We start from the raw sequence: 23,724 nt of genomic DNA, 5'->3' as shown, positions 1-23,724 counted from the left end.
CCTTAAGCCGGACAAGGACCCCCTGCAGTGTGGGTAATATAGGCCGATCTCGCTGCTAAATGTAGACGCCAAGCTGTTGGCGAAGATCTTAGCTACAAGGATAGAGGATTGTGTGCCGGGGGTCATTCACGAGGACCAGACGGGGTTTGTAAAGGGAAGGCAGTTGAATACCAACATACGAAGGCTCCTCAATGTCATTATGATGCCGGCTGTGGAAGGGGAGGCAGAGATAGTGGTGGCATTAGATGCGGAGAAGGCCTTTGGTTGAGTGGGGGTATCTGTGGGAGGTGTTGGAAAGGTTTGGGTTTGGGGAGGGGTTTGTCCGTTGGGCGAGGTTGCTCTATGAGGCCCCGATGAGGCCCGGCGAGTGTAGCCACGAATAGGAGAAGGTCAGAGTACTTTCGGCTGCACCGGGGGACGAGACAGGGGTGTCCCCTGTCCCCCTTGCTCTTTGCGTTGGCAATTGAGCCCCTGGCCATGGCATTGAGGGAGTCGGGGAACTGTTGCGGGGTGGGGAGGAGCATCGAGTGTCGCTTTATGCGGACGACCTGTTGCTGTATGTGGCGGACCCGGTGGGGGGAATGCCGGAGGTGATGAAGGTTCTCAGCGAATTTGGGGGCTTTTCTGGTTATAAGCTCAACCTGGGTAAGAGCGGGCTGTTCGTTGTGCACCCGGGGGATCAGGAGGAGGGGATTGGTAGGCTCCCACTGAAGCAGGCAGGGAGGAGCTTTAGGTATCTGGGAGACCAGGTGGCTAGGAGCTGGGGGGCCCTGCACAAGCTTAACCTCACAAGGCTGGTGGAGCAAATGGAGGAGGACTTTAAAAGGTGGGACATGTAGCCGCTGTCGCTGGCGGGTAGGGTGCAGTCCGTCAAGATGACGGTGCTCCCGAGGTTTTTGTTCCTGTTCCAGTGACTCCTGATCCTTATCCCGAAGGCCTTTTTTAGGAGGGTCAACAGGAGCATCACGGGGTTTGTATGGGCACATGGGACCCCGAGGGTGAGAAGGGTGTTTTTGGAGCAGGGCAGGGATAGGGGGGGCTGGCGCTGCCCAACCTGTGTGGTTGTTACTGGGCTGCCAACGCAGCAATGGTGTGTAAGTGGGTAATGGACAGGGAGGGGGCAGCATGGAAGAAGATGGAGTTGTAGTCCTGTGTGAATACGAGCCTGGAAGCACTGGTAACGGCGCCGTTGCCGCTCCCTCCAACGAGGTATACTACGAGCCCGGTGGTGGCGGCCACCCTGAAAATTTGGGGGCAATGGAGACGGCATAGGATGGAGTCCCCGATACGGGGGAACCACCGGTTTGTTCCAGGGAGCATCGATGGCGGATTTCTGGGCTGGCACAGGGTAGGTATTAGGAGGTTGAGGGACCTCCTGTTTGTGGATGGGAGGTTCGCGAGCCCTGGGGAGTTAGAGGGGAAGTTTGGGCTCCCCCCAGGGAACATGTTTAGGTACATGCAGGTTAGGGCGTTTGCCTGGCGGCAAGTGGAGGGGTTCCCTCTGCTGCCCCCACATGGGGTACAGGACAGGGTGCTCTCGGGGGTGTGGGTTGGAGGAGGGAAGATTTCAGACGTGTACCATGTTATGCAGGAGGTAGATGAGGCCTCGGTGGAGGAGCTGAAGGGTAAATGGGAAGAGGAGCTGGGTGAGGAGATTGAGGAGGGGACGTGGGCGAATGCCCTGGAAAGGGTGAACTCCTCCTCTCCCTGTGCGAGGCTTAGCCTCATACAGTTCAAGGTGCTACATAGGGCTCATATGACCGGGACGAGGATGAGTAGGTTCTTTGGGGGCGAGGATAGGTGTACTAGGTGCTCGGGGAGCCCAGCGAACCACGCCCATATGTTCTGGGCATGCCCAGCATTGGGGGACTTTTGGAAGGGGGTAGCAAGCACGGTGTCGAGGGTGGTGGGATCCAGGGTTGAGCCAGGCTGGGGACTCGCGATGTTTGGGGTTGCAGTGGAGCCGGGAGTGCAGGAGGCGATAGAGGCCGGTGTTCTGGCCTTTGCGTCCCTAGTAGCCCTGCGGAGGATCTTGCTCCAATGTAAGGATGCGAGGCCCCCAAGCGTGGAGGCCTGGATCAATGATATGGCGGGGTTCATCAAATTGGAGAGGGTGAAATTCACCCTGAGAGGATCAGTACAAGGGTTCTTTAGGCGGTGGCAGCCTTTCCTGGACTTCCTGGCGGAACGGTAGGGAAATAGGCCGGCAGCAGCAGCAACCCGGGGGGGGGGGGGGGGGGGGGGGGGGCGTTGGTTCGGTGGGAGGGAGAATTGTGTACATGGGTTTGTTGGATGTGGCGGGTGTTATCTCTTTCCTTTTTGTTGTGTTCTTTTTTGTTTTTGTAGTTGCTGGGGGGGGGGGGGGGGGGGTGGGGTTGGTTTTTGTTCTTTGGTTTTTACTATGGTTGTTTTGTTAATATTGTTTTTTTGTTTATATTTTGTGAAAATCTTAATAAAAATTATTTTTTTTAAAAAACAGTTCCGTAAATTTCTTGTAGAATTCTACAGGGTAGCCGTCCGGCCCCGGTGCTTTGCCCGACTGCATGTTCCCTAAACTCTTTACCATTTCCTCCAGCTCTATTGGGGCCCCCAGTCCCTCCACCAGATCCTCTACCACTTTTGGGAACCTCAGTTTGTCCATGAATTGCTTCATCCCCTCAAGACTTTGTTCACCCCCTCTGGGTCTATGACCGTGGTGCCCTCCTTATCCCGTACTTCCCCAATTTCCCTGGCTACCTCCCTCTTGCGAAGTTGGTGCGCCAGCATTCTACTCGCTTTCTCCCCGTATTCGTAGACAGCCCCTTTGGCCTTCCTCAGCTGTGCTACCTCCTTTCCCCGTGGTCAGCAGGTCGAATCCCGCCTGCAGCTTCCGCCGCTCTTTCAGTAGCCCCGTCTCGGGGGTCTCTGTGTAGCTCCTGTCTCCTCTAGAATCTCCCCGACTAGCCTCTCTCCGCTCTTTCTTTCTTCTCTCTATGGGACCTGATAGAGATCATCTCCCCTCTGATAACTGCCTTCAGGGCCTCCCACACTGTGGACGCTGCTACCTCCCCCGTATCGTTAGTTTCCAGGTAATTCTTGATGTTCCTCCTTATCCACCCACAAACCTCGTCGCCTGCCAGCAGCCCCATATCTAGCCTCCATAGTGGGGGCTGACCTCTCTCCACCCCAAGATGCAAATCCACCCAGTGTGGAGCATGATCGGAGACTGCAATGGCCGAGTATTCTGTCCCATCCACCCTGGGGATCAGCGTCCTGCTCATCACAAAGAAATCTATTCGGGAATAGACTTTGTGGGCATGGGAAAAGAAAGAGATCTCTTTTGCCCTCGGTCGGGCGAATCTCCACGGGTTTACCCCCCCCCCCCCCCCCCCCCCCCCCCCCCCCCCCCCCCCCACCCCCCCACCCCCCCCCCCCGCTCCATGAATCCCCTCAGTTCTTTAGCCGCTGCTGGCCACTTCCCCGACCTGGGGTTTGACCGGTTCAGTACAGGATCTCTAACTGTGTGAGTCTAAGTCTGGAACTTTACCCAGCATGCGTCTCATAAGTTCCACGTCGTCCCAGTTCGGGGGAGGGGGGGGTAAACGTTCACTAGCACCACCTGAGTCCCCTGCACCTTCCCGCTAACCATTATGTATCTGCCACCCTTGTCAGCCACAATATTCCCTGCCTCAAAAGCCACCCGTTTTCTGACCAGGATTGCTACTCCTCTGGTCTTTGAATCCAGCCCCCGAATGGAGCACCTATCCTTTTCTTAATCTTGTTTGGTCCACGGGTTTTAGGTGCGTCTCCTGTAGCATGGCTACGTCTGCCTTTAAACCCCTTAGGTGCCCTCTTGACCGGCCCATTCAGGTCCGCCATTCCACGTGATCAGCCTGGATCCCCTCCCGCTGCTGATTAGCCATCTCCTGGCCAGCCACGAGCCCGCGTCCCCCGCTTACTCGAGCCCTCCCATTGGAGGCCGCCCCGACTCTCCCTCTGTTCCGCCCTGTTGGCACCTTTTCTATCAGGCAAGCAGCATCCCATCCACCCCTCCCCCCCCCCCAGCAACCCCGTGACCCCAAAGTCAAGCAGCCGCTTGACACTGCCTCTCCCCCCATTACACTTCCGTGAGTCAGCTGACCCCGGCCGCTCCCGTCTCTGTCTCCGATTATTCAGATGCCTCATTTTGCGGGCCCCTCTCTCCCTGTGGAAAGTCCAACTTATCTGCTTCAACGACCCCCAAAGAACATTTTCCGCCCCCTCCCCCCCCAGCGCAACAAACAGCAAACCCCGGGCGCATACCCGGCCCCACCAAAGAAACAGCTCCAGCGACCAGGAGAGCAGTCCTACGTGTAGGGCCCCCATCCTCCCCCTGCGGCCGAGTTCTACAAAAGCCAAAAACATGGCCAAAGAAACAGGGAACAAACAAAAATAAGAGGAAACAACATAATGTCGCTGCCTCCGGCTACTCAGCAATCACCATCCCCACCAGAGTAACGTTCCAGTGTGACTGTCCATTAGTTAGAGTCCAACTTTCCTTGCTTGATGAAATTCCACGCCTCGTCCGATGTATCAAAGTAATGGTGGTGATCTTGATAAGTGACCCACAGCCTCGGCGGATGCAGCAGCCCAAACTTCATCCCTTTGCTGTGGAGGGCCGCCTCAGCACGGTTGAATCCAGCGCGCCTCGTGGCCAGTTCTGCTCCCAGGTCCTGGTAGATGCAGATTATGCTGTTCTCCCACCTGCTCCTTTTTAGCCCATCGCAGGACTCATTCCTTATCTGAGAAGCAGTGGAACGGTACCACCATGGCCCTCGGCGGTTCATTCGGTTTGGGCTTCCTTGCGCCCCATCCAGTTCCAGAGGCCGAGGGAATGCTTCTGGCCCCATCAGTGTTCCCAATAACGTGGTCACGAGTGCGCTTGCGTCTGAACCCTCCCCACCCTCAGGTAGGCCCAGAATTCGCAGGTTCTGCCTCCTGGACCTGTTTTCATGGTCTTCCAGCGTCTCCTGCCACCTCTTATGTAGGGCGTTGTGCGCCTCCACCCTGACGGCCAGGCCCAGTATCTCATCTTCATTATCCGAGACCTTTTTCTCAATCTCCTTGATCGCCTTCTCCTGCATTTTCTGGGTCTCAACCATTTTCTCCATTGAGGCCTTCATTGGGGCCAGCATCTCCGTTTTCAGGTCAGCAAAGCACCTTCTAAGGAACTCCTGCTGTTCCCTTGACCATTGGGCCCACGCTGCCTGATCCAAACTGGCCGCCATTTTCTGATCCCGCGCCCGTTCCTGCCGCTTCTCGCTGGTCGTTTGTTTGGCCATCCTGCTCCTTGTCCCCTCCATAAACTGCTGTGGGGAGCCTGCCGATGCGCTGTTTGCCTGCCGATTTGTGCCAAAAAGGGGCCGTCAAAGCTCCTTGAAAGGGCCCGTTAGTCCCTTAGCGGTGGGAGCTGCCGAAAACGCGACCTACCCGTGCATGGCCGCCACCGGAAATACCACAGGCAAACATTGATAATAATGAAGTCCATGTTAATTCTTCTTCTTCCACCATCGAACCTGCTTCTTTTCATCATATTCATGACAAAGCATTGGCTGTCATATTTTCTTGTTCTGCCACATTTATAATTTTTAAATGAAATGGCTGTAATAATAAACTCCATCGAGAAAGTCTGACATCTTTATTCCAGGATCGCTCCAAAAACGTCAGTGGATTATGATCAGTATATATAATTGTATCCGACAAATTGCTGATAACATAAATATTAAAATGTTACAAAGCCAGCACCAAGCTCAAAGCCTCCTTCTCAATTGTAGAATGCTTCCTCTGGTGATCATTTAATTTGTTGGAAATATATCCAATAGGCCGCTCTATTCCTTTGTCGCCTTCTTGCAAGCACAGCACCTACGCCCACATTACTCGCATCGATAGCCACCGTGAATGGTTTGGTGTAATTTGGGATGGCCAACACAGGAGCAGTGGTTAACACAGACTTCAGGCCGTCAAATGCCTGTTGACACTCTGCTGTCCACTAAAATTTGTTAACCTTCTTCAGCAAGGCCGTCAGTGGAGTAACCTTCCTTCAGGAATAAAAGAATGACTAGGGTAAGAGTAGGGCCAGTCAAGGACAGTAGTGGGAAGTTGTGCGTAGAGTCCGAGGAGATAGGAGAGGTGCTAAATGAGTATTTTTCGTCAGTATTCACACAGGAAAAAGACAAAGTTGTTGAGGAGAATACTGAGATACAGGCTACTAGACTAGAAGGGCTTGAGGTTCATAAGGAGGAGGTGTTAGCGATTCTGGAAAGTGTGAAAATAGATAAATCCCCTGGGCCAGATGGGATTTATCCTAGGATTCTCTGGGAAGCTAGGGAGGAGATTGCTGAGCCTTTGGCTTTGATCTTTAAGTCATCTTTGTCTACAGGAATAGTGCCAGAGCACTGGAGGATAGCAAATGTTGTCCCCTTGTACAAGAAGGGGAGTAGAGATAACCCCGGTAACTATAGACCAGTGAGCCTTACTTCTGTTGTGGGAAAAGTCTTGGAAAGGTTTATAAGAGATAGGATGTATAATCATCTGGAAAGGAATAATTTGATTAGAGATAGTCAACATGGTTTTGTGAAGGGTAGGTCGTGCCTCACAAACCTCATTGAGTTCTTCGAGAAGGTGACCAAACAGGTGGATGAGGGTAAAGCAGTTGATGTGGTGTATATGGATTTCAGTAAAGCGTTTGATAAGGTTCCCCATGGTAGGCTATTGCAGAAAATACAGAGGCATGGGATTCAGGGTGATTTAGCAGTTTGGATCAGAAATTGGCTAGCTGATAGAAGACAAAGAGTGGTGGTTGATGGGAAATGCTCTGACTGGTGTCCAGTTACTAGTGGTGTGCCACAAGGATCTGTTTTGGGGCCGTTGCTGTTTGTCATTTTTATAAATGACATGGTGAGTAAATTTGCAGATGACAGTAAAGTCGGTGGAGTTGTGGACAGTGCAGAAGGATATTACAAGTTACAGAGGGACATAGATAAGCTGCAGAGCTGGGCTGTCAGGTGGCAAATGGAGTTTAATGCAGAAAAGTGTGAGGTGATTCATTTTGGAAGGAATAACAGGAAGGCAGAGTACTGGGCTAATGGTAAGATTCTTGGTAGTGTGGACGAGCAGAGAGATCGCGGTGTCCATGTCCTTAGATCCCTGAAAGTTGCCACCCAGGTTGATAGGGTTGTTAAGAAGGCGTACAGTGTGTTAGCTTTTATTGGTAGAGGAATTGAGTTTCGGAGCCATGAGGTCATGTTGCAGTTATACAAAACTCTGGTGCGGCCGCATTTGGAGTATTGTGTGCAGTTCTGGTCGCCACATTATAGGAAGGATGTGGAAGCATTGGAAAGGGTACAGAGGAGATTTACAAGAATGTTGCCTGGTTATGGAGGGAAGATCATATGAGGAAAGGCTGAAGGACTTGAGGCTGTTTTCGTTAGAGAGAAGAAGGTTAAGAGGGGACTTAATTGAGGCATACAAAATGATCAGAGGATTAAATAGGGTGGACATCGAGAGCCTTTTTCCTCGGATGGTGATGTCCAGCACGAGGGGACCTAGCTTTAAATTGATGGGAGATAGATATAGGACAGATGTCAGAGGTAGGTTCTTTAATCAGAGAGTAGTAAGGGCGTGGAATGCCCTGCCTGCAACAGTAGTGGACTCGCCAACACTAAACGTATTCAAATGGTCATTGGATAGGCATATGGGCGATAAGGGAATAGTATAGAGGGTCTTTAGAAGGGTTTCACAGGACGGTGCAACATCGTGGGCCGAAGGGCCTGTCCTGCGCTGTAATGTTCTATGTTCTATGTTCTAACCACGCTGCTAAAATTCAGCACAAATTTACGGTAAAATCGACTCATGCCAAGAAATCGCATTATTTCCCTTTGTGTCGAGGGTATTGGAAACTCCCCAATAACTTTTGTTTTCACATCCCATGGGACCATTCTACCCTGTCCAATTGTATGGCCAGGGAGCGTGACTTGGGCTTTTCCAAACTCACTTTTGGCTTGGTTTACCACCAAACCCGCCTCCTGAAGTCGATCGAACAACTCCACCAGATGCTTCAAATGTTCTTTCCAAATCTGACTACAAATTATCACATCAGCTATATATACCGCACAATTAGGTAATCCTCAAATGACTTTGTTAGCTAACCGTTGAAATGTGGCTGGAGCGTTTTTCATGCCAAATGGCATAACTTTGAATTGGTTTATACCATTTGGAGTCACAAAAGTTGAAATCTTCCACATCCATATGGATAAAGGTACCTGCCAGTGACAAAAGAACAAAGAACAAAGAAAAGTACAGCACAGGAACAGGCCCTTCGGCCCTCCAAGCCTGCACCAATCATGCTGCCTGTCTAAACTGAAATTTTCTGCATTTCCGGGATCCGTATCCCTCTATTCCCATCCTATTCATGTATTTGTCAAGATGCCCCTTAAACGTCACTATCGTCCCTGCTTCCACCACCTCCTCCGGCAGCGAGTTCCGGGCACCCACTACCCTCTGTGTAAAAAACCCTGCCTCGCACATCGCACATCTAAACCTTGCCCCTCGTACCTTAAACCTATGCCCCCTAGTAATTGGCCCCTCTACCCTGGGAAAAGTCTCTGATTCTCCACTCTATGTCCCTCATAATTTTGTAGACCTCTATCAGGTCACCCCCTCAACCTTCTTTGTTCCAGTGAGAACAAACCAAGTTTATTCAACCTCTCCTCATAGCTAATGCCCTCCATACCAGGCAACATCATGGTAAATCTCTTTTTCACCCTCTTCTGACGTTTAAGTAACTGAGTTTGGAGATAAAAGCTGATTGTCACACCTTCTCAATGCAGTCCTTCAAGCATGGGATAGTATAATAGTCAATTCATGTAACTGCATTAACCTTTCTATAGTCCACACACAATCATTGGGTGCCATCCTTGTGCACCATTCGCTGAAGCTAAGCATGCAGGTGCAGCAGGCGGTAAAGAAGGCTAATGGTATGTTGTCCTTCATTGCGAGAGGTTTCAAGTTTAGAAACTGGGATGTGTTTCTGTAACTATACAGGGCCTTGGTGAGGCCACACCTGGAGTATTGTGTGTAGTTTTGGTCGCCTTCTCTGAAGAAGGATGTTCTTGCTCTCGAGGGAGTGCAGTGAAGGTTTACCAGACTGATTCCAGGGATGGCGGGACTGTCATATGAGGAGAGATTGATTAGGTTGGGATTGTTCTCGCTGGAATTCAGAAGAATGAGGGGAATCTCAGAGAGACTTATAAAATCCTAACAGGACTAGACAGGGTAGATGCAGGGAAGATGTTCCCAATGATGGGTGTGTCCAGAACCAGGGGTCACAGTCTGCAGATTCAGGGTAAACCATTTCGGACAGAGATCAGGAGACATTTCTTCACAGAGAGTGGTGAGCCTGTGGAATTCATTACCACAGGAAGTAGTTGATGCTAAAACCTTGAATATATTCAAGAGGCGGCTGGATATGGCACTTGGGGAGAATGTGATCAAAGGCTATGGAGAGAAAGCAGGATTAGGCTATTGAGTTGGATGATCAGCCATGATCATAATAAATGGCGGGGTAGGCTTGAAGGACCAAAAGGCCTCCTGCTGCTCCTATCTTCTATGTATCTATGTATCCTGATTCGGTACCATCACTATGGGCGAGCTCCATTGGCTGCAACCCACGTCAATTGTGCCATTTTTAAGCATACTTTCAATTTATTTTTGAACCTATGCCAATTTTAAAGGGTTAAGTCTATATGGATGTAGTTTAATTGGAACAGCAGTTCCCGCATCTACATCATGTACAGCCATTTTTCTACTTCCCAACTTATTTCCATAAACTTGCCCATGTGATATTAATAACCCTTTCAGGTCAGTTCGTTTTTCCTCTGGAAGGTAACTCAATAATTTATGCCAATTTTTAAAACATCCTCATTACCGAATTTAGTTTGAGTAATATCAAATTCAAAGTCCTCTGGATTTAGTTCTTCACTTTGATTTAGAATTAATAAAACATCCTCCTTTTGCTCTCTTTCCCTTTCAACATACCTTTTAAGCATATGACACACTCAGTGAGTCTGCCGCTCTTACAAAATAATTCCCCTTACTCGATTTCCTTTCAATCTGATCAGGTCTACAAAACTTTGCTTTTAAAGGTTCACCTACCATCGGTAACAATACTAAAACTTTATCTCCACTGGCAAAACAACAAACTTTTACTTTCATCACATGTTGTGCCACTTTTAAATGTTGCGTAGCCAATTCACCTGCTCTATTTAATCGTTGCCTAAAACCTAGTTGCTTTTCCAGTGTGGTGTTTTAGTTTAAGTGTGTTGTTGGACAATGGCTCTTTCAGAGGCTCAGACGTTTTTGGGACTATCAGACGCAGGACCTTACGGACAGAGACTAAAAGCAGACTGTTAGATTTGGCAAAAACATTGCAGTTAACATTACCTGACAAAATGCGAAACGATGAGGTAATTATGGCGGTGACTCAGCATTTAAAGTTGCCTGAGATACAGTTTGACTCATTGGAAATGGCAAAACGTCAGTTGCAAATTAAACAAATGGAACATGAGAAAGAATTAAAGCGGCTTGAATACGAAAGAGAGAGAGGGCGGAAAAAGAGAGAGAGAGGAAAAAGAAAAGGAGAGAGAAGAAAGGAGAAAAGAAAGAATAGCCCTAGCAGAACAAAAAAGAAAGAGAAAGGGAGGTACAGATCAGGGAAATAGATAAAGAGAGAGAGTTTGAACTTCAGAAAATGGCCATGAAACAAGACAGTCAATTAAAATTGGCAGACATAAAGACGTACAGTTGGATAATAGTGATGAGGATAGTGAGAAAGAGCGTCATGGTCAAAGGCTTGGTGGGAATCTATTTAAATATGTCCAAGCATTGCCAAGGTTTGACGAGAAGCAAGTGGAAGCCTTTTTCATTTCATTTGAGAAGGTAGCTAATCAAATGAAATGGCCACAGGTCATGTGGGTGTTACTAATTCAAAGAAAGCTGGTAATAGAGTTGTGAAGTGTTTGCATCACTACCGGAGGAGGTATCTGGAACGTATGAGGAGGTGAAGAAATCCATCTCAAGTGCATATGAGCTAGTGCCTGAAGCTTACAGACAAAGGTTTAGAAATTTAAGGAAAGAATTTGGTCAAACATACATGGAGTTTGAAAGGCTCAAACAGAGCAATTTTGATAGGTGGATAAGGGCTTTGAAAATAGGCCAAACGTATGAAGTTCTCAGAGAAATTATACTTTTGGAGGAGTTTAAAAATTCAGTTCCTGATGTACTGAGAACTCATGTGCAAGAACAGAGGGTTAAAACTGTTAGATTTGCATCAGAAATGGCAGATGATTATGAATTAGTTCATAAATCAAAGATTGGTTTCCGACATCAGTTTCAGCCGGTGAGGGATAGAAACTGGGGACATGAGAAATACTCAAGTGGTAAAGGTAAAGGTGATCTGATGGGAGACAATAAAGAGAGTGTACCTCAGATTAAAAAATAAATCCAGGAGGGTGGAAAAGAACAAAGAACAAAGAAAATTACAGCACAGGAACAGGCCCTTCGGCCCTCCCAGCCTGTGCCGATCCAGATCCTTTATCTAAACCTGGTGCCTATTTTCCGAGGATCTACTTCTCTCTGTTCCCCGCCCGTTCATATATCTGTCCAGATGCATCTTAAATGATGCTATCGTGCCCGCCTCTAACACCTCCGCTGGCAAAGCGTTCCAGGCACCCACCACCCTCTGCGTAAAAAACTTTCCACGCACATCTCCCTTACACTTTCCCCCTCTCAGCTTGAAATCGTGACCCCTTGTAATTGACACCCCCACTCTTGGAAAAAGCTTGTTGCTATCTACCCTGTCCATACCTCTCATAATTTTGTAGACCTCAATCAGGTCCCCCCTCAACCTCCGTCTTTACAACGTAAACAATCCTAATCTACTCAACCTTTCTTCATAGCTAGCACCCTCCATATCAGGCAACATTCTGTGGAACCTCCTCTGCACCCTCTCTAAAGCATCCACATCCTTCTGGTAATGTGGCGACCAGAACTGCATGCAGTATTCCAAATGTGGCCTAACCAAAGTCCTATACAACTGTAACATGACCTGCCGAAAAGAAATGAAAAGTTTCAAATGTTTTCACTGTAATAAGCTAGGCCATGTAAAGTCACAGTGTTGGTGGTTGAAGAAAAGCACTGGGAAGGCTGATGTGGAAAACAGGATAAGACAGTGGGATTTGTTAGAGTGGTAAAGGAAAGCCCACGGGAAGCAAAGGAGGTGCAAACGATTGTACAGCCTGTTCAAAAAGTAATTGTTAAGAAGGTGCCAGATGTCTTTAAAGAATTTACTTGTGTGGGTAAAGATTACTCATGTGTATCAGGAGGAGCAGGTAAAGAAGTCACAATTTTAAGAGATACAGGGGCTAGTCAATCTTTAATGGTAAGAGATGAGGAATTATGTAGTTTGGGAAGAATGTTGCCAGAAAAGGTGGTGATATGTGGAATTCAGGGTGAGAGGAGTAGCGTTCCATTATATAAAGTAAGGTTGGAAAGTCCAGTGAAGAGTGGTGAAGTGGTAGTAGGAGTAATAGATAAAATATCTTGTCCCGGAATACAGTTTATCTTGGGTAATGATATAGCTGGATCGCAGGTGGGAGTGATGCCTACTGTGGTTGATAAGCCAGTGGAAAATCAGACAACTGAAGTGTTGAAGGACGAATATCCTGGAATTTTTCCAGATTGTGTCGTAACAAGGTCACAAAGTCACAGGAGAAATCAAAGATGAAGATGAAGTTGAAGTGCAATTATCTGAAACGATTTTTGATCAGATGGTTGAAAAAGAACAAGAACAGGTGGAGGATGAGGCGGATATTTTTAGTTCAGGAAATTTGGCGGAGTTACAACAGAAAGATCTAGAAATAAAACGGATGTATCAGAAAGCATATACGGAAGAGGAATCTGAGAGTATACCAGAGTGTTATTACCATAAAAGTGATGTCTTAATGAGAAAATGGAGATCTGTACATATGCAGGCGGATGAAAAGTGGGCAGAAGTTCATCAAGTAGTATTGCCGGTAGGGTATAGAAAGGAGATGTTGCGAGTTGCATATGAGGTACCAGTTGGAGGTCATTTGGGAATAAGGAAAACTCAAGCTAAAATCCAGAAACATTTTTATTGGCCTGGACTACATAAAGAGGTAGTTAAATTTTGTCAATCATGTCACACATGTCAAGTGATAGGGAAATCTCAAGCAGTGATAAAACCAGCGCCCTTAATACCCATTCCAGCATTTGAGGAACCTTGTACGAGGGTCCTAATTGATTGTGTAGGACTGTTTCCTAAAACGAAAAGTCGGAATCAATATCTTTTGACTATAATGGATGTGTCTATTAGGTTTCCAGAGGCCATTCCAGTACGTAATATTACAGCTAAAAAGATTGTGGAGGAGTTACTTAAATTCTTTACTAGATATGGACTACCCACAGAAATACAATTGGATCAATGATCAAATTTTACCTCAAAGTTATTCAAAGAAGTTATGGATAGCTTCGTAATAAAACAATTTAAATCAACTGCATCCCATTCAGAATCGCAGGGAGCGTTAGAAAGGTGGCATCAGACATTAAAGACAATGTTGAGGGCTTATTGTCAAGATTATCCAGAGGATTGGGATAAAGGAATTCCATTCATACTGTTTGCAATTAGGGATGTACCTAATGAGCCATGATAAATGATAATAAACTTAGTCCTTTTGAACTAATTTTTGGTCATGAGATAAGAGGACCACTTAAATTGATCAGAGAAAAATTGGTGGGTGAGAAATCGGAAATTACACCATTGGATTACGTGTCAAATTTTAGGGAATGATTAAATAGAGCAGGTGAATTGGCTAGACAACATTTGAAAGTTGCACAAAATGTGATGAAATGGGTAGCGGACAAGAAATCCACAGTTTGTAGTTTTGCAAGTGGAGATAAAGTTTTAGTGTTGTTACCAATGGTAGGGGAGCCTTTCAAAGCTAGGTTTTGTGGACTGTATCAGATTGAAAGGAAATTAAGTGAGGTGAATTATGTGGTAAAAACACCAGATAGAAGGAAGACTCACCGAGTGTGTCATGTGAATATACTTAAACGGTACGTTGAAAGGGAACATAGAACATAGAACATAGAACAAGGAGAGAAAAAGGAGGTTTTAATGATTCGAACTCAAAGTGACAAACCAAATCCAGATGACTGTGAATTTGACATACCTCAAATTAAATTGGAAAATGAGGATGTTCTTAAAAATTGGGATGAATTGTTAAGTTACCTTCCAGAGGAAAAACGAACTGACCTGAAAGTTATTGATATTACATGGGCAAGTTTGTAGAGATAAATTGGGAATTACTAAAATGGCTATATGTGATGTAGATGTGGGAAATGCTGTTCCTATCAAACAACATCCATACAGACTTAATCCTTTAAAATTGGCACAGGTTAACAGATTGAGAGTATGCTTAAAAATGGCATAATTGAAGTGGGTTGCAGCCAATGGAGCTCACCCATAGTGATGGTACCTAAACCAGACGGTACCCAACGGTCGTGTGTGGACTATCAAAACGTGAATGCAGTTACAAAAACGGACATCTTTGGACAGTGGGAGGAAACCAGAGCACCTGGAGGAAACCCACACAGACACAGGGAGAACGTGCAGACTCCACACAGACAGTGACCCAAGCCAGGAATCGAACCTGGGATGTTGGAGCTGTGAAGCAATTGTGCTAACCACTATGCTACCTTGCTGTCCCTCGGTATTGTTGATGAGAAGGATGTAGAAACCTTTCATTATTTCATTTGAGGAGGTAGCTAAACAAATGAAGCATAAGCTGCTTCCTTGATGTTCACTCTGAGAAAGGAAGGTTCAGACATGGAGATAACTTCAACACGTTTATTCAACTATTTACAATTCTCCTACTCGGATTCGCCACTACTGTTAATCCTTCTATAGCTAGTCAGACTGTCGAACCAGTCTGCTACAATCCACGTGGTGGGTGTGATGCTGAATCAATCCTGTGTCTGTACTCACTGAGTGTCTCCACTGGAAAGAGGAAGATCATGTGTGCTGTGTCCTTTATATATTGGTTGGTGTAATGCCCCCCTGTGGTAGTGTCAGCTCTGTGTGTATCGCGAATGCCCATTGGTCATGTCCTATCTTACTGGCCTATCGGTTGAGTGTCTGTGTGTCATGTCTCTGGTGCTCCCTCTAGTGTATCTAGTCTACGTGTACTTACATTAACCCCTTGTGTATCTCCAGTGATGCATATCACCACAATGGCCACAGGACATTTGGGTATCACTGATTCAAACAAAGTTGGTCGGTAGAGCTAGTGTTTGCATCACTATCAGAGGAGGTATCTGGGACATATGAGGAGGTGAAGAAATCCATCTTGGGTGCATGTGAACTAGTGCCTGAAGCCGGCAGGCAAAGGTTTCCTCTGGATGCTCCAGTTTCCTCCCACAGTCCAAAGATGTGCAGGTTAGGTGGATTGGCCATTTTAAATTGCCCTTAGTGTCCAAAAAGATTAGGAGGGTAAATTCTATCATATTGTGGTCACTGCTCCCTAAGGGTTCCTTCACCTTAAGTTCCCAAAACAAGTCTGCCTCATTACACATCACTAAATCTAGAATTGCCTATTGTTATGGGAGAGGTGTTTTCAGAACCCCAAAATGTATCATGGAGTTCAACCAACCTCTCCCTTTAATGTATTGTTGCTTTTGAAGCACACGGCTTGTTCCCCATATTACAGCTATGGGCAGGTGGTTTTTAAAACAAAACAATGTTTATTCCATGAACTCAAATTAAACTTGTAAACAAACATTGGATCTCTTAACACCCCTTACTTCAAAGATAACCCCGAAAATAATACAACACTACCCAATCCTGCAAACTGTTCCTTTACACAGCCAAAAGACTTAACAAATCCTTCAAACAGAAGCACATTAGATTTATATTCAATACTGAGACCTTTTTACAATTCCAATTTCACCAAAGGATTAAGAGATAGTCCTTCATTGCAGAGATCACCAGCAATGCAGCTCACAGCCACACCCAAGCTTTCTTCAAACTGAAACTAAAACTCCCAAAAAGCAGAAGTGAGCTCAGCTCCCCGTGACGTGATTCAGTAATATCATCAACTTCATTTCTTAAAGGTACATTTCTTAAACATCCAATTCTTAAAGGCACTCTCACATGACACCTCCCCCCAAGAAAAAAAATAAATCATCAACTTCAAGATGGTTTCATTTTTCACTTTTGCACCATCCACTAAGAAATGCACGTTTTTGTTTAAAAAAAACAACACACGCAAACAGGCATAATAATAAAGTCCATCTTTCCGTTCTTCTTCCTCCAATCGAAAACCTTCTCGCTTGACAGTCTCTTTGAAAAAGAAAGTCTCTGCACGATACATCCATTCATCTACTCCTCGTCATTTCTCTTCAGAATCAGATACTTTAGTTCAATCTGACCACAGATTGCAATTCTCTAATACAGGAGCATTGGTGATCCCAGCTTCCAGGCAGTCAAATGCCTGTCGCATGTCCATTTACATTTTTTACGTTTCTTCAGCAATTCCATCAGTGGAGTAATCACGCTACAAATCTTTTGCACAAAGGTTCAATCAAATTCATTCATGCTAAGAGATCGCATTATTTCCCTTCACCTTGAGGGTATCGGAAACTCCTCAAGGAAAGTGATTCAGTCTTCTCCAAATTCACTTTCGGCTAGGTTCATCACCAAGCCCGCCGCCTAAAGTCGATCGAAGAACTCCTTCCGATGTTTAAAATGTTCTTTCCATGTCTGGAAGTTGGAAATAAAAGCAGATTGTCCCACTTTCTCAATGCAATCCTTCAAACGTGGGATAGGGTGAGGTGGATTGGCCATGCCAAATTGCCCTTCGTGTCCAAAATTGTCCTTAGTGTTGGGTGGGGTTACTGAGTTATGGGGATAGGGTGGAGGTGTGGGGTTGGGTGGGGTGCTCTTTCCAAGAGCCGGTGCAGACTCGATGGACCGAATGGCCTCCTTCTGCACTGTAAATTCTATGAAACCCTTGGCAATGCTTGGACATATTTAAATAGACCCCGCCAAGCCTTTGACTATGACGCTCTTTCTCACTATCCTCATGACTATCATCAGATTGTACGTTTCACTTTTTATTTCTGCCAATTTTAACTGACTTTCAAGTTTCATGGCCAGTTTCTGAAGTTCAAAGTCTCTCTCTTTTTCTTTTTCCTATCTCTTTTCTTTTTCCCTGATCTGTACCGCTCTTTCTCTTTCTTTTTGTTCTGTGAGGGCTATTCTTCCTTTTTCCCTTTCTTCTCTCTCCTTTTCTTTTTCCCTGATCTGTATTTCTCTTTTACTTTCTTTTCCCCTCATTTTGCATTCAAGATGTTTTAATTCTTTTTCATGTTCAAGATACTTGATCTGTAATTAAATTCTTGCCATTTCCAATGATTCTGACTGTGTCTCAGGCAATTGTAAGCGCTCAGCTAGGCTGCAATTATCTCTTCTTTCCGTATTTGTCAGGCAATGTTAACTGCAATGTTTTTGCCAAATTCAAAAGCCTAGGAAGAGTGGTCATAGAGTCATTTTTACAGCATGGAAACAGGCCCTTCGGCTCAGCTTGTCCATGCCACCCAGTTTCTGTCATTAAGCTAGTCCCACTTGCCCACATTCCCTGGTGCCACTCGGCCCACTTTCCCTGCACAATTGCCCGTAACATTGATCATTGCCAATCCACCTAACCTGCACATCTTTGGACTTCTAGTGGCCTAGATGAGGTTCTCCTGGAAAGCATTCAAAAGTTTTAGATCAGCACATTCTGGAATCAACCAGAGAGCAGGTTATCAGCAAATTACTGCGGATGCTGGAATCTGAAACCAAAGAGAAAATGCTGGAAAATCTCAGCAGGTCTGGCGGCATCTGTCGGGAGAGAAAAGAGCTAACGTTTCGACTCTTTGTCAAAGCTTTGGCAAAGAGTCATCGGACTCGAAACGTTCGCTCTTTTCTCTCCCGACAGATGCTGCCAGACCTGCTGAGATTTTCCAGCATTTTCTCTTTGGTTTCAGAGAGCAGGTTATGTTTGACCTGATATTGTGGAATATGACAGGATTAATGACCTCAGAGTAAAGGAACCCAGAGCAGCAAATTGTACATTCAGTTTGAAAGGGAGAAAAATTGGGTCTAAAACTTGTATTTTAAACTTAAATAAGGGCAACTATGTGGGCATGAAAGCTGAACTAGGTGGAATGAACAGGAATATTAGGCTAAGTGGCAGATTAAGAGAGAAGCAACGAGTGATGTTTCAGAATACTCAGAATATATTCCTACTATTAAACTAATGACGGAGGGCACACCATCCATGGTTAACTAAATAAGTTAGGGAAAGCAAAAACTTTGGAAAAAAGCATATTACTGTGCAAAGATGATTGTTCAAAGTATAAATAATGGCAGGGAATGGCTAAAAGGTTAATCGGGAGAAAGATATCAGAATACGAGAGGAAGCTAGTAAAAACAGACAGCAAGGGCTTGATTCTCCGATTTTGAGGCTATGTCCACACGCCAGCGTGGGAACGGCGTTTCACGACAGAAAAAATGGCATAAAACGGCCACCGATCCTCCTTATGGCGTACAGCACCCAGCTCTAGCTGCGATATGGCCCGGAGAATTGCCGGGTCTGTGGCCACGCATGCGCACGGCAGCAGCCTGCAGTGACCACATCATGGCGCCGGCTGCTCGCGGATAGTGCCCCCCTTTGGCCGGCTCACATGCATCCCACAGTGCCCCCCAGCCCCTGGCAAAATCCCGCCTGCCCCTCCCCCGACTCTGGCGGCGCTGAACTGAGTGCGCAGCCGCCACCCCGCATTCCTGACAGATGAGACCATGAGAGACCCACGCTGTCAGGAACTCGGCTGGTCGGGGGTGGAGCATCGGGAGGCAGGCATCAGGCAATGTCCTGAGGCTGTCGGTACACCACTTTGGAGGTGGCAGAGCATCGTGAAAGCAGCGCCGCCCCCGATTTGGTGAGGAACTTTGACTCTCCAGCCGATCGCCGAACGCAATTTTGGTGTCAGCAACCGGAGAATCCCGGCCCATGATTTCTACAGGTGTTTTTCTGGGGAAGAGGCAGGAAATGTTGCTCCTTCAGAGTGTGAGAATGGGGAGCTCATAGTAGTTTCTACAGTCACTTTATTGCTTGTTTTGTTGAGTTTTCCTATAAGAAATCAAACTGAGATAATGCATGTGCATTGTAGGAGATTCTAGAAGATTGTTTAAATGGTGCAATTACTTTGATGTGACGATGTTTTAACTGCATTTACCTAACTCTATCCCGTCCCCACCCCAGCCCGGTTATCTGACGCCTCAATGATTCCAACAGCATGGCGAGATACCTTTAATAATTAAAGGGGCAGCTACAGCATTAAATGCCAGGCAATCTCTCCTCCCCCTGTCAGAGGTTGATGCTGTGCAGTCTCTGCTTCACAGGGATGTGGTGCTGTTAGTTATTCAGACTGATTTCTGATTCTGCCATATTCTGCTGCTTTGACCCTGGTCAGGAACGACCGAGTCCCAGGCCTCAGTTCTGACTGAATCTGCCTGTAAATATTGATAGGCTGTATGTCCTTTTTGAAGGGATTATGTAAATGAGCTGCTATCAGTTGGGCTGGGCCAGCCTGAGATAATTGTAGAGGGAGACGTGGAGGAGGCAGTGTGTTGGCTGGCTGACAGCCGAGAGTGCTGGGAATCGCCACAGTGTGTGTTTGGATCATTGAGAGGGAGCTTCAGTAACATGGATCCAGACAACACTCGGCTGCAGTGAAGGAAGAGATTATTTGGAAAAGCAGCCTGCATACATACAGGAGCACCGAGATCCTGCAGCAGGCCAAGGTGAGTGCTTTAGGAGCTGTGTTCATCACGCCAAACAGCTTTGTTCAGTGCTTGGGGGAGAGTCACAGACTGGAACTGCTTATTTAACCAGGGTGTTCAACACTGCAATTAGATTCTCTGACGGGTCATATCTGAGCTACCAAATCATACAAACTCAACAACACATACCCAGTCAGACTCACTGACAGACTGTTGCACACAGACTTCAATATAATGACATACACTGACACAGGCACACAAGCACTGACACCCACATGCATGTTTGCGCACACACACTGACACATGCTGATATGCAGATTGACATACACACATTCACACACAGACTGACATATGCTGATGTATGCATTGACATGCTTGCACACGCAGACACACTACCTGACACATGCTGATGTACACATCGGCATGCACATATACACTCACTAAAATGTTGATGTACATAGTGACACATACCGACACAGACTGACACACAGACTCTCACACAGACACACACACACATACAGACATCGACACATGCTAATGTAGGGGCAGCACATCAGCACAAGTGGATAGCACTGTGTCTTCACAGAACCAGGGTCCCAGGTTCGATTCCCCGCTGAGTCATTGTGCGGAGTTTGCACGTTCTCCCCGTGTCTGCGTGGGTTTTCTCCGGGTGCTCCGGTTTCCTCCCACAGTCCAAAGACGTGCAGGTCAGGTGGATTGGCCATGCTAAATTGCCCTTAGTGTCCAAAAAGGTTAGGAGGGGTTATTGGGTTTCGGGAATAGGGTGGAAGTGAGGGTTTAAGTCTGTTGGTGCAGACTTGATGGGCCGAATGGCCTCCTCCTGCACTATATGTTTTATGTTCTATGATAGGGAAAAAGCACCTTCCCCCACTCTGCACCGTATTACCTCACTGCATGAAATTACCAAGTTCCAATTCCCACTCTGAATGTGTCTTACTCACTCAGGATGTGTCTCATTCACCTGCACAAAGTAAGCTTCCATTCCGATTGGTGAGGTCGATTTTTCGATATCTGGGTATACATGTAGCATGAGATAGGGCCCAACTCCATAAGCTAAATTTGGCGAGAATTGTGGGGGGGATGAGTGAGGATTTCAAGAGATGGGATATGTTGCCACTGTCTTTGATGGAAAGAGATTGGACAGTAAACGTGATGGTTCTGCCGAAATTCTTGTTCATATCATAGAATTTACAGTGCAGAAGGAGGCCATTCGGCCCATCGAGTCTGCACCTGCTCTTGGAAAGAGCACCCTACCCAAGGTCAACACCTCCACCCTATCCCCATAACCCAGCAACCCCACCCAACACTAAGGGCAATTTTGGACACTAAGGGCAATTTATCATGGCCAATCTACCTAACCTGCACATCTTTGGACTGTGGGAGGAAACCGGAGCAAACCCGGAGGAAACCCACGCACACACGGGGAGGATGTGCAGACTCCGCACAGACAGTGACCCAAGCCAGAATCGAAATTTGGACCCTGGATCTGTGAAGCAATTGTGCTATCCACAATGCCAGATGCCATATATGCCAGAATCTCCCAATTTTCCTGCCCAAATCATTCTTTAAGAAGGTTAACAAGTTGATCCTGAGCTTTGTGAGGGTGGGGAAGATTCCTCGAAGCAGGAGAGCTTTCCTGGAGAGAGATGGGCTTTTTGGGCACCCAAGCTTTCAAAATTATTACTGGGCTGCAAACATTGTCATGGTCAGAAAGTGGATGGAGGACCTTGGTTGGTATGGGGAAGAGCAGAAACAGCCTCATGTAAGTGTACCACCTTGAGGGCACTGGTTTCGGCACCTCTGCCGTTCTCGCCAAATGGATATTCATCAAATCTGGTGGTAGTTTCTACAATGAGGGTGTGGAATCAATGCCAGCAGCACTCTGGGATGGAGGACATGTACATGAAGATGAGTGGTAAAGCAAAAAGTGCAGAGGGACGTCTGCAGGGGGATTTGGATAGGTTAAGTGAATGGTCTAGGGTCTGGCAATGTTGACAAATGTGAGGTTATCCATTTTGGTAGGAATAATAGTAAAAGGGTAATAATAGTAAAATAGTAATAATTTTAAATAAAATTATTTAAATGATAAAATATTAAAACATGCTGCTGCGCAGAGAGACTTGGGTGTGCTAGTGCATGAGTCACAGAAGGTTGGTTTACAGGTGCAACAGGTGATTAAGAAGGGAAATGGAATGTTGTCCTTCATTGCTAGAGGGATGGAGTTTAAGACTGGGGGGGTTATGTTGCAATTGTATAAGGTGTTAGTGAGGCCACACCTGGAGTATTGTGTTCAGTTTTGGTCTCCTTACTTGAGAAAGGACGTACTAGCACTGGAGGGTGTGTAGAGGAGATTCACTAGGTTAATCCCAGAGTTGAAGGGGTTGGATTACGAGGAGAGGTTGAGTAGACTGGGACTGTGCTCGTTGGAATTTAGAAGGATGAGGGGGGATCTTATAGAAACATATAAAATTATGAAGGGAATAGATAGGATAGATGTGGGCAGGTTGTTTCCACTGGTGGGTGAAAGCAGAACTAGGGGACATAGCCTCAAAATAAGGGGAAGTAGATTTAGGACTGAGTTTAGGAAGAACTTCTTCACCCAAAGGGTTGTGAATCTATGGAATTCCTTGCCCAGTGAAGCAGTTGAGGCTCCTTCATTACATGTTTTTAAGGTAAAGATAGATAGTTTTTTGAAGAATAAAGGGATTAAGGGTTATGGTGTTCGGGTGGGAAAGTGGAGCTAAGTCCACAAAAGATCAGCCATGATCTTATTGAATGGTGGAGCAGGCTCGAGAGCCCAGATGGCCTACTCCTGCTCCTAGTTCTTATGAAGGCTCGATTTGCAATAACCATAGATTTGTCCCAGGCAGGCTAGATGCTAGATTTAGGTACGGGGATCAGCTGGGGATTAGATACTTTGACGACCTTTGGGAAGGAAATTTGTGGAATAGTCTGAGCTGGCGGAGTTTTACCAATTACCGGGAATGCGTTCAGATACCTTCAGATTAGGGCTTTCTGAGAAATTAGATGGGTTCGTTCCCAATGTTGCCGCCCTTGGGACTATAGGATAGGCTCCTATTGGAGGACAAGATTGGGAAAGGCAAGATCTCTCAAATCTATGCAGCACTGACCAAGAAGAGGGAAGCATCAATGGAGGCTATTTTGCTAAAATGGGAGGAGGTATTGTGGGGAGGGGCAATACGAGGGGGGATTTAGAAAGAGGTGCTGTGTCGGATTAATGCTTACTCATCATGCACCAGACAAAGTTGTACATAGTGTGCATATGACCTTGGCCAGGATGAGCCGATTCTTCTCGGAAGTAGACGGCCAGTGCGTGCAATGTGCTGGGTCCACAGTGAACCACACCCACATGTTCTGGGCTTGACCGAATGTGGTGGGGTTTTGGAAGGGGGTTACCGATGTTAAGGTATAACCTTGGGGGCTGCCTATCTCTTGGAGAAAAGAGTCCATGTAGCTCACCCCTCCCTGATTCCATGTAATCTCTGCAACTTGGACTCTCGGTGAATGGTAGAGAAAAATACCAAATTATACCAGACACCTCACATTGGCACTCAGTTCACAAATGTCCGTCTCCAATTACTCTGTACTCCCAACTCTCTGTGTCTCTATTTTTTTCTTCCCCTCCCACTCTCTTTCCCACTTCCTCACCATCTTTCTAAAACATTGGGCTGGGTTCTCCGTTTCTGAGAGTAAGGACGGGATTCACTGTTCCCCGACGCCGATTTCGTAATCAGCTATAGGGCGGAGAATCCCTTCTGATGCCA

The 23,724-nt window shown here is 46.5% G+C and overlaps 1 protein-coding gene across 1 annotated transcript in view; it reads left to right on the top strand.

Annotated features, from left to right (window-relative positions):
- Positions 1-19,532: 19,532 nt before the first annotated feature.
- Positions 19,533-23,724, top strand: part of LOC119970910 (docking protein 4-like) — a 53,565-nt gene continuing 49,373 nt past the window's right edge. Inside the window, exon 1 of the mRNA XM_038806020.1 lies at positions 19,533-19,939. The gene's annotated coding sequence lies outside the window, so the exon portion shown is untranslated. The remainder of the gene's footprint in view (positions 19,940-23,724) is intronic.

The sequence above is a fragment of the Scyliorhinus canicula genome, chromosome 9, assembly GCF_902713615.1.
Source record: "Scyliorhinus canicula chromosome 9, sScyCan1.1, whole genome shotgun sequence".
In the NCBI taxonomy this organism is placed as follows: domain Eukaryota; kingdom Metazoa; phylum Chordata; class Chondrichthyes; order Carcharhiniformes; family Scyliorhinidae; genus Scyliorhinus; species Scyliorhinus canicula.
The sequence above is the reverse complement of the archived record's forward strand: the minus strand, read 5'-3'. Positions and strand labels throughout refer to the sequence as shown.